The sequence below is a fragment of the Ochlerotatus camptorhynchus genome, unplaced genomic scaffold, assembly GCF_037179485.1.
Source record: "Ochlerotatus camptorhynchus isolate MF236.1 unplaced genomic scaffold, CSIRO-AGI_Acam_v1.1 ptg000094l, whole genome shotgun sequence".
Classification (NCBI taxonomy): Eukaryota; Metazoa; Arthropoda; class Insecta; order Diptera; family Culicidae; genus Ochlerotatus; species Ochlerotatus camptorhynchus.
Window position 1 is genome coordinate 5,660,467 of NW_027040584.1, and position 9,995 is coordinate 5,670,461.

The following is a 9,995-nucleotide window of genomic DNA, read 5'->3' on the forward strand; positions in this document are numbered from 1 at the left end:
CCCATTGCCGCCTGGAAAGGCCATTTTCGACGCTATTTCGGCGTCACTGTGAAGAAAGCCTACTGGACAACAAGCTTACTGCTGATTGTGGTGGTACACCGTACCACTGCTAGGACTGGATCGAACTTTCAACACTTTCTACGAGTACCTGGTGAGTCCGTTCCATTGTTGTTAATGCATGGCAAGCAAGCAGTAGCTTCTAAGAACCATGGCGAAATTGAACGAACCTGTGGAGCATTGGGATACTCCGTTGGTAAATCTCCTGTCGTACAAGCTGGATCAATCCACTTTGCGAGCCTGGGAAGAGAAGACGAGCGAAAAGGACGACGTCAAGTATGACGAACTGGTAGAATTCCTCTACCAGCGTGTTCGAGTGTTAAACTCCGTTGGCTACGATCAACAGCAGCAACCGGCATCTTCAAAGGTGGCCGGTAGCACACCGAAGCCCTCCAAGTTCAAGTTCGCAGCAAACGCCACTGCATCCTCCAGTTCGAATACTTCTTGTCCGCTGTCCTGTTCTGACAACCACGTCCTTCGCAACTGCCCAGTATTCCTCGGGAAGGATGTACGCCTTCGCCGAGAATTCGTGACGCAGAAACGGTTGTGCTGGAACTGTCTGGGAAGCGGACATCAATCGAAAAAGTGCGCCTCGAAGTTTACGTGCCGAACGTGCCACGAACGACACCATTCTCTGCTGCACGATTCCGGTACATCCAAGGCATTTTCGAGTTCCTCCGGATCATCATCTTCTCCTGTACAGCAACCGATTCCATCCACAAGTGTGGGTCCTTCATGTGGGAGCTCCGCTTCCCCCAATGTCAGCATGGCAGTCCAAACTGCATGCAGCATCGTTCTGCTGGAAACGGTTGTCCTGAATATCGTCGATGATCATCGCAGAAGGCATCAGGCAAGGACCTTACTGGACTCGGCGTCAATGTCCAACTTCATTTCGAAGCCGCTGGCGAAGCGGTTATTCAACCCACGGTCTCTTTTTCCTTTATTTAACGTCGGTCTCTGTTCCGCAATCTAGTGCCAATCACCGACGGACATCGATTGCCATCCATTGACGGTAATCGAATGTGCAGGAAGGCAGCTTCAACACCTGCGTAGGATATCGCACCCATTCACAACACACATGGGCCGGGACCAACGGCTTTACTTCCCTTCCGAAGGAAGACGTGACCAGAGATTTTTATGCCTCAGAAAAATCCCACCGACCTCGGCTGGGATTGAACCCAGACCCATTGGGGTGTTAGAAAGCAGTCACGCTTACCACTACACCACCGACGCCGGCTACCAACCCACGGTCAAAGGTGGACATATCAATAGCAGGAATCGGCCTCTCGACGCAGAACGTTAAAAGCGCTATCACCGCAACGGTTCAATCGCGGACGCAGGAATTCTCCACGAAACTTCAATTCCTAGTCCTCAAGAATCCGTCAGCGGAGCTGCCTACAATTCCGATCAATATTTCGTCGTGGAATTTCCCGGATGTTACTCTCGCAGATCCACGATTCCATATCCCAGGAAGGATAGACCTTATCATCGGAAGTGAAGCCTTCTGGGAGCTACACACTGGTCGGAAGATTTCATTGGGCAATGATCTTCCATGGTTGACTGAAACGCCATTCGGATGGGCTGTCGCTGGAACAACATCCAATCAGTCAAATCGGATCTGCAATCTTTCGACAAAGGACGATCCTCTAGAAACCGCACTCCTGAAGTTCCACCACTATCGGTGAAGAAAATCGCTGTGAGCAACACTACACAGCGACCACTACTCGTGATCCATCTGGGAGGTACATCGTCAGTCTTCCTCGAACCGACAATCCCGAAGTTGTCCTAGGAAGCTCCCGGGAAATCGCAGATCGTCGTCTTCGAAGCATCGAGCGGCGACTCGAACGTGATCCTGCTACCAAGGATGCATACCACCGCTTCATTGACGAGTACCTCGAATTAGGACACATGAATAAGCTTGACGAACCGGTAGACGATGACATTCCTCATTGCTACATCCCGCACCACGCTGTCTTCAAGGAGTCGAGTACAACAACGAAGGTCAGGGTCGTATTCGACGCGTCGTGCAAGACGTCGTCGGGATATTCACTGAACGACACGTTATTGGTTGGTCCAGTCGTTCAGGAAGATCTTCAAGCACTGGTGCTGAGGTTTCGCATTCGCTTCGTTGCTATGGCTGCCGACGTGGAGAAAATGTATCGCCAAATGCTTCATTTCGCCAGTGACCGAAGATTCCTACGAATCCGCTTCAGGAAGAGCCCCACCGATCCGATTTCCACCTACGAACTGCAGACAGTCACCTACGGTACTGCGGCTGCTCCGTTCTTGGCCACGAGGGTTATGCAACAAATCGCTTTAGATAATGGAGACCAATTTCCAGTTGCTGTAGAAGCGGTGATCCACGATTTCTACGTTGACGATTTTCTGTCTGGTGCCGACGATGTAGAATCTGCCATCCAGCTTCGCAAGCAGGTAACAGAGATGCTCAGTGCTGCTGGATTTCCAATCAAGAAGTGGGCATCAAATATTCCTGAGGTTCTCCAGGACGTTCCATCGGAAGATCTGGCACTCAACCCTCTACACGACCTACAAGATGAGCCAGCCGTTTCAACTCTCGGTCTCGTCTGGGAACCATCGAATGACGTACTTCGGTTCAAGGTCCAGCTACCACTTCCCGCTGCGATCCTGACGAAGCGTAAGTTGATGTCTTACATCGCTCAAATCTTCGACCCGCTTGGTCTCGTGGGTCCTACGATCGTTGTCGCCAAACTTTTCATGCAGCGTTTGTGGGCCTTGAAGCAGAATGGTGAAGATTGCGAATGGGATACTGCACTTCCCCGCAAGCTGCAAGAAGAATGGAAAAATTTTCATGCTACTCTCCATTTACTGAGTGAAGTTCGTGTTCCACGATTCGTCTCACTGCCTAACGCTATTAGCATTCAGCTTCACTTCTTCGCCGACGCCTCCAAGGGAGCGTATGGGACCTGCTGTTACGTGCGGGCCGAAACTAGTGACGGTGTTTCAATTCAACTTCTGACGGCCAAATCCAAGGTTGCGCCGTTATCCAGTCGGCATTCGATAGCCCGGCTAGAACTCTGCGCTGCACGATTATCGACGCAGCTCTACAAGAAGGTGAATGCTGCCCTGAAGATATCTGCCACTGCTTTCTTCTGGACGGATTCCACCACCGTTCTTCAATGGCTACAATCATCGCCTAGCCGTTGGAAGGCATTCGTAGCGAATCGAGTAGCGCAAATCCAGCACGCAAGCGACGTGAACTGCTGGAAACACATTGCTGGCATCGAGAACCCTGCTGATGATATCTCGCGAGGACTGAATCCAGTGGACCTTCTGCAATGCAAGCGCTGGTGGAACGGTCCTGAGTGGCTGTCACGTGCTCCGGAAGCCTGGCCGAAACCAATTCCATCCGAAGAAGAAACGGGAGCGACTGATGAAGAAGTTCGTAAGGCAACACTCGTTGCGATGACCGTTGTTCAGGTGGACTTCTGCGACGATTTGTTTGCTCGTTACTCTGGTTTCTCCAAGCTTCGTCGTGTTACAGCTGTCTGCTTACGCTACGTTCGTTCTTTACGAGAACGTGCATCGCTGCGCCGTTCAGATCCGGACAAGTACACCAGCATCGGCATTCAAGACAAGCCAATTCCTCCACTCACCACCATGGAACTTCAACGTGCAGAACTACGCCTATGTCGTCTAGCACAACAGCAGACATTTTCAGAAGAGATTTCCGATCTTGTCAGTGGTGAAAGAGTCGTTAAGTCATCCAAGCTGAAGTGGCTGAGACCATTCATCGATCAAGACGGTATCCTTCGTGTTGGTGGCCGGCTGCGAAACGCTGAACTCTCCAACTTTGTCAAGCATCCGATCATGCTCGCTGCCAAACATCCACTGTCGACTCTGCTGGCTAGTTCTTTTCACTTGAAGCTTCTGCACGCAGGCCCGCAACTCCTGCTAGCCACTCTCCGCCAGAAGTATTGGATTCTGGGCGGCAGAAATCTTGTAAAATCCGTCTTTCACCATTGCCACACTTGCTTTCGTAGCAAGCCCACACTAGTCCAGCAGAGCACAGCAGACCTACCGGCATCCCGAGTCTCACCAACTCGACCCTTTTCCGTCTGCGGCGTTGATTAATGTGGACCGTTCTTACTGAAGTCACCCATCGAGCTAGTGAGTGACCTTACTACAGCGGCATTCCTAGCAGCTCTTCGTCGATTGGTCGCCCACAGAGGAAAGGTTGCTGAACTGCATTCAGACAACGCCACTACGTTCAAAGGAGCCTCGCACGCACTGTACCGTGTCTACCAGATGCTGAAGGTGAACGATTCCGACCGTGAGAAAGTCCTGAACTGGTGTTCCGAGAACGAGATCCGTTGGAAATTTATTCCACCTCGAGCGCCTCACTTTGGAGGCTTGTGGGAGGCTGCCGTGAAGTCTGCGAAGAAGCACCTATTGAAGACCATCGGGAACATCAGCATCGGCTACGAAGACATGTTGACTCTCCTAGCCCAAGTCGAGATGTGCCTCAACTCCCGTCCGCTAACATCAATGCCGAGTGAGCCATCCGATATGGAAGTTCTTACTCCAGGACACTTTCTCGTCGGAAGTAATTTGCATGCTGTTCCGGAAGCCGACCTGCGTGGGGTTCCTGACAATCGCCTAAACTCGTACGAGCTGACCCAGAAACATCTCCAGAACATCTGGTCTCGCTGGTATCCCGAATACCTGCAACAATTGCAGTCACGTGCTATCAAAGGCTGCAATCCACCTGTTACTGTGGAAGTCGACAGAATCGTTATCGTTAAGGAGGACAACGTTCTTCCAGCCAGCTGGCCGCTCGGTAGAATTACCAAGCTCCATCCAGGCAAGGATGGTGTCGTCCGAGTCGTCACATTACGAACAGCACCTGGCAAGGACATCGTCCGTCCAGTAGCAAGGATCGCTCTGCTACCGTCACCGAATCCAGCCTTCTAAATATCCAGGTAGAGCAACCCGAAAGGGAAAACTTGCTCGAAGCGCACCCGCGCTTAGTTCAGGTAATTGCGTTTCCAATGTCCCTAAGCTTCGTCGTTCGATCTACCTGGTCTTTCTTTTTTGTTCCATGTTTTTGGCGAGGATCCACGATGGAATCGATCAACTGCACCGTAGATCAACACGCAACCGATTTATTGAAGTCGCTGATGATTGTTGAAACGCCTCCGCGTTTCAAGGTGGCCGGAATGTTGGAGATGGAGCTAACATGCATTTATTTAAATATCTACCTAAACGCACCACACAACACCCTACAGTGTAAATCTCTCTGTAAAGAGTGGATAGAGCGCGCATGCGCAATCAGCCTCCGTCCACCGATCACTGACCGTTAACCAAAACGGTCGATGCAAACCCACTCCCTATGTAAAAAATTGTATATAGATAAGTAGTCATTAACAAACGAATTGAAACAGACGTGCGGTCGATAGTTCTGTGCTTCACTTTCTTATCACGGTCTGGGTACTTAACGTTCGACGTGCAACTTTGCGGGACTTTGTCATTTGTGCGGTGGTACTTAATTAGTGTAGCTTCAGTCGGACCTTAGTGAAAAGGTCGACGAGCTTCTCAAGTGGCCTACATCTGAAGAAATAGTGGTGTTTCCTGGACGAAAAAGGCTTGTGGCGACCCAAGCCCCCGGTCAGTAATTCGGTTCATGCAAACCGGACTTTGTACATTTTTCGGTGGCTGCTAAACAGCAGCAAAGTAAGACCTTCGGTGGCCGGCATAGTTCTTGCTCGAACAACTTGAAAGACTGTTGCATCTCTTAATTCTAGCTAAACATTTCATAACATTCCTTCGGATCTCCAAAGAAGCTCTTGGACTCTCAGAATCATCGATTATGATAAACGAAAACACTGTGGAATGCATTTCCAACCGATCACTTTCACTTTCTTGCACTAACATTAGAAAACGCCAAGAAAAAGTAAAACCGTCTGTTTAAGACGTTCTAGGTTCACCAAATTGTCTTCAAAACTTGTTAATTAGGCTACCATCTCGCATTTTAGTTTGATTACATTCATAGATCAAGGGGCCTCCATAAGCTCAGTCGGTAAAGCCTGCGACTATAAAGCAAACCATGCTGGAGGTGGCTGGGTTCAAATCCCGGTTGGTCTAGGATTTCAGATTGGAAAATTTCTCGACTTCCCTGGGCATAGTATATTATTGTACTGCCACACAATTAACAACTGTGGAAGTGCATCTAGAGCACTAAGTTGAGAGCAGGCGTTAAGTTACAGTTGGGACGTAATAGCCAGAGAAGATCATAGATAGCACTAACTAGCGGAGGAATTCCGAATTGTTCTGTCCATCATCCAACAGTCCTTGACCCCTTCATCAACTTTGCCGAAGAAATCATCCATCTAAATAGTCAGGATCTTGAGATACAGCAGCGCAAACATATACACTTCGAATGCTCACTAGTTCCACCTAGCGGAAGAAATCCGAATTGTTCTGTCCATCATCCAACAGTCCTTGACCTCCTGATCAACTTTGCCCAAGAAATCATCCGTCTAAATAGTCAGGATCTTTAGATACAGCAGCACAAACATATACACTTCGAATGCTCCCTAGTGCCAGCTAACGGAAGAATTCCGAATTTTTCTGTCCATCATCCAACAGTCCTTGATCTTCTTATCAACATTGCCGAAGAAATCATCCGTCTATATCATCGGTATCTTGAGATACAGCATTCAAATCATGCAAAATAGGAGACTTTAGGGCAAAACTGTGAAAAACCCCATTTTACCCTATCGTGCCCAAGATGAAACCCACTCCAATCCATTCCTGATACTTTATTCTATAAGAATGCTTATTTTTTATAGCGAATTCGTTTATTATCGGGGTTAACACCAGTTCCAACCCAGTGCGAAACCGAACTTTTTGTCAGTGTGAACCTCAACCTGAGCTAGGTTTTAAAAACAAACGAGAAAACTGACGGTTGTCAGAAAACAAGCAGACCCAATCTTGATACCCGATCCAGGTTGGAACTGAATAATAAACGAATTCGCTATTAGTCTCTTGTTCCAGCGAGCACCGAAGTTATTGAATTTGATTTTGTCCCCAGTGTGCAATGTGATGGCTCTGTTAGAAAAGACACTTTGTGGTCTTAGCAAATGCATGGGAAATTTTGATGAAAACAGTCCCCATTTTCGATACATGTCTCCAATTCGATTTTTTTAATGTTACGCCCAGTATAGCAAAGAAAGACCTAGCCTACGTTAACAAAAAAGATAATCGAGTCCAACCTACATAAGAACGGATACACAATGTAGTTTGTTGCATCTGTTGCAATAGTTTCCATCCGTCACATATGAGTGCTTCCTAATATTGCTCAAATAAATCTAATATGAAGTTCACAACCAATCAAAGTATTTTCAATGGTTTTTATTTAGAAAAACTATTTGTGAGAAACTATAGTGAGAAAATTGCTCAGAACAGAATATCGGCATTATTTTTGGCCCAATTATTTATCGGTATGGCGCTAACAAATCTTTAGAAATGTGCTGGCAGTGGTGTCAACACACATGCCAACAACTAAATCTACTATGTAAGCCTGAAGGCTTGTAAACCTTCCCGCTTTGGAAATTTTTCAGCGAAAAACATGCCCTAAATCAGCATGACAAACTGGTGAGCAAGAAAACGTTCCATTTTATCACTCTGTAAACCTGCCAAAAACACATACAACACTCTCATGACATCAGTTCATCCATATCGAAGATTAATACCAAAGCCCATGCAAACTTTTTGATCCAGGTGTTTCCACAATTCCGGAAAATCATAAAGCTTCGTCGTTGTCGTATGGGGATGATGATTTGGCAAGCTTCAGCTAAAGCGCAGTCCCCGACGAATAAGAGGACCACTTTCGCTGGAAAGCTCCATTAATCTGACAACGAGTCGAAAAGTTCAATCCTCTTGGGATTATGTCTTGATGCTCTCAGGAGTTGGAAGGCAGTTGACTGGAAAAGTGATTCCATATCTTGAGTATGGCATCCTGCTGCTCGTCGTCGGTGCAGAGCGTTGACCACTTGTGCGTTACATTCAATGCTACTTATCAGCTAAGCCAGAGTGGAAAAAAGGGCTTTGTGCTGAATTTCAAATATGGAACTTATTTCCTATAACAACATCAACAACAACAACAAGTTCCATTGGATTAACCACAATCGGGATGGGTTCGCTTGTCGTGTTTTCTTTTTTTGCCAGTTCCTCGAACGCAGATGACATTTTTCGGAACACCCAAAATTCATCGTCTTTAATCGATTCGTAGAGGACATCAAACCCATCTGTGTCAAGTGTGTTACGTAGGTTCTTCTTTCCATTGAAGGACTGAATTGATGTAAACAATCTTATCACTACTAGGGGCAGAAGCAAAAAAAAAATAATGATACCCGGAACTTTCATAGAATTGAATTTCTGGGTAGCCCAGAAATTGCTTGCTTGACAATTATTTAATTGAACCTCTGAATCGTAGAATACTGCCAAAACCTTTGGAAACGCTCAAGCTCAACCAAAAAAAAAAATATAACACTCGAAATCTTTCTTTAAATTCTATTAAGGAATGTTTCTAGAAAATAGATGAAAAATGCTTCTTAAATTCAGATGCTTAAAGATGCTTTCTAAAGAAGATTCTTAAAGAACTGGTGTTTAAAAGAGTATTTTTTAACGATTTCTCGTTACTACGCACCTAAATTAAAGATAAAATACAAGAGAGGTAATTAACCTGATTATCCACGCACAGATTCAGAGTTCGACCTATTTAGCGTTTTGCACCGTATTACCCGAAAAAAGGTTTAATTATCTTATTTCCGTTACGCTTGGCCTATCACATGAAGTGTTTCCTTGATGATGAGCTCAATCGACTCAACACAAGCTTAATGTCATAATTTAATTTTAGCATTATTTTTCTTATTTCGAGAAGAACAATAAAGTCTTGACAATGGTGATTATTCCTGGTTACTCTTTAACTAGCCTCCCGAGTGTAGTGTATAGGATTGGAAGTTGGTCACTTGGACAAATATGAGAGATTTAGTTGAGTTGATTCAGTATACGTCTTATCTAGGAAGCCATTATTTTGTACCTGCTCATACATAACCTTTAAATTGGTTGCGAATATGATATACAATAAACAAGGTTTAAGTAGTTTATATTTAGCGTATAGTCGACATTGATCGATATAAACAAGTAGGTTGACTGCTTGAATGTGAGCGTGCATTCGGAAGCACGAATATGACGCGAGTCAGGAGGCGAACGTGCTTTCGAAGACACGATTGTGAGGCGATAATATCGAGAGGCAGGCTCGGATCCATGAGGGAGTGAAGGAGATAGAGATAGGCTTGCGTTTACTGTGAGAGGATCAAACGACGGGAATGCAAACTAATCGTTATTCTGTTGACTATTCTTTGGACGGATGGACGTGTTTGTGTTTCGGTGACAAAACTCGGCCACTATACCGAGTAGAGGAGAAGATGACGTCAATAGCAAGTTTTACTATCAAAATTGGTGAACAGAACATCAAATAATTGATATAAGACAAAGAAAGGAACAGTTACTTCATACAAATGCTGATCCAGAAAACGTTTACTCTGACGATTGAAAAATCAACATCGATGTTGTTTTTCTTCCTCTAATATTTTTTTATTTAGCGTGTTGTAACGATGTTACAAGTAAACAAACAATAAACAAAATCAGCAAGGAAAAAATAATTAAATGCATGCAATACTTTCTCCGTGTAGCAACATCGCGTTCCACGTCTCTGATCCTTCTTTGTTGCGATTCCACAGTAGATGCTTTATTAAACCCTTCTATGCGGTAGAAATCGGATATACCCGAAAAACGGCGAATAAAACGATCTCGGGTATCGTCGGATGATTCGGGGTAAAGGCCCATGAGCGCTGTAACAGGCGATCTTTCAAGCCCAGACCACGGAGTAGTTA

The 9,995-nt window shown here is 45.9% G+C and overlaps 1 pseudogene; it reads left to right on the plus strand.

Annotated features, from left to right (window-relative positions):
• The first annotated feature begins 208 nt into the window (after positions 1-208).
• LOC135698812 (uncharacterized) lies at positions 209-5,010 on the plus strand (annotated as a pseudogene).
• Positions 5,011-9,995: the final 4,985 nt, after the last annotated feature.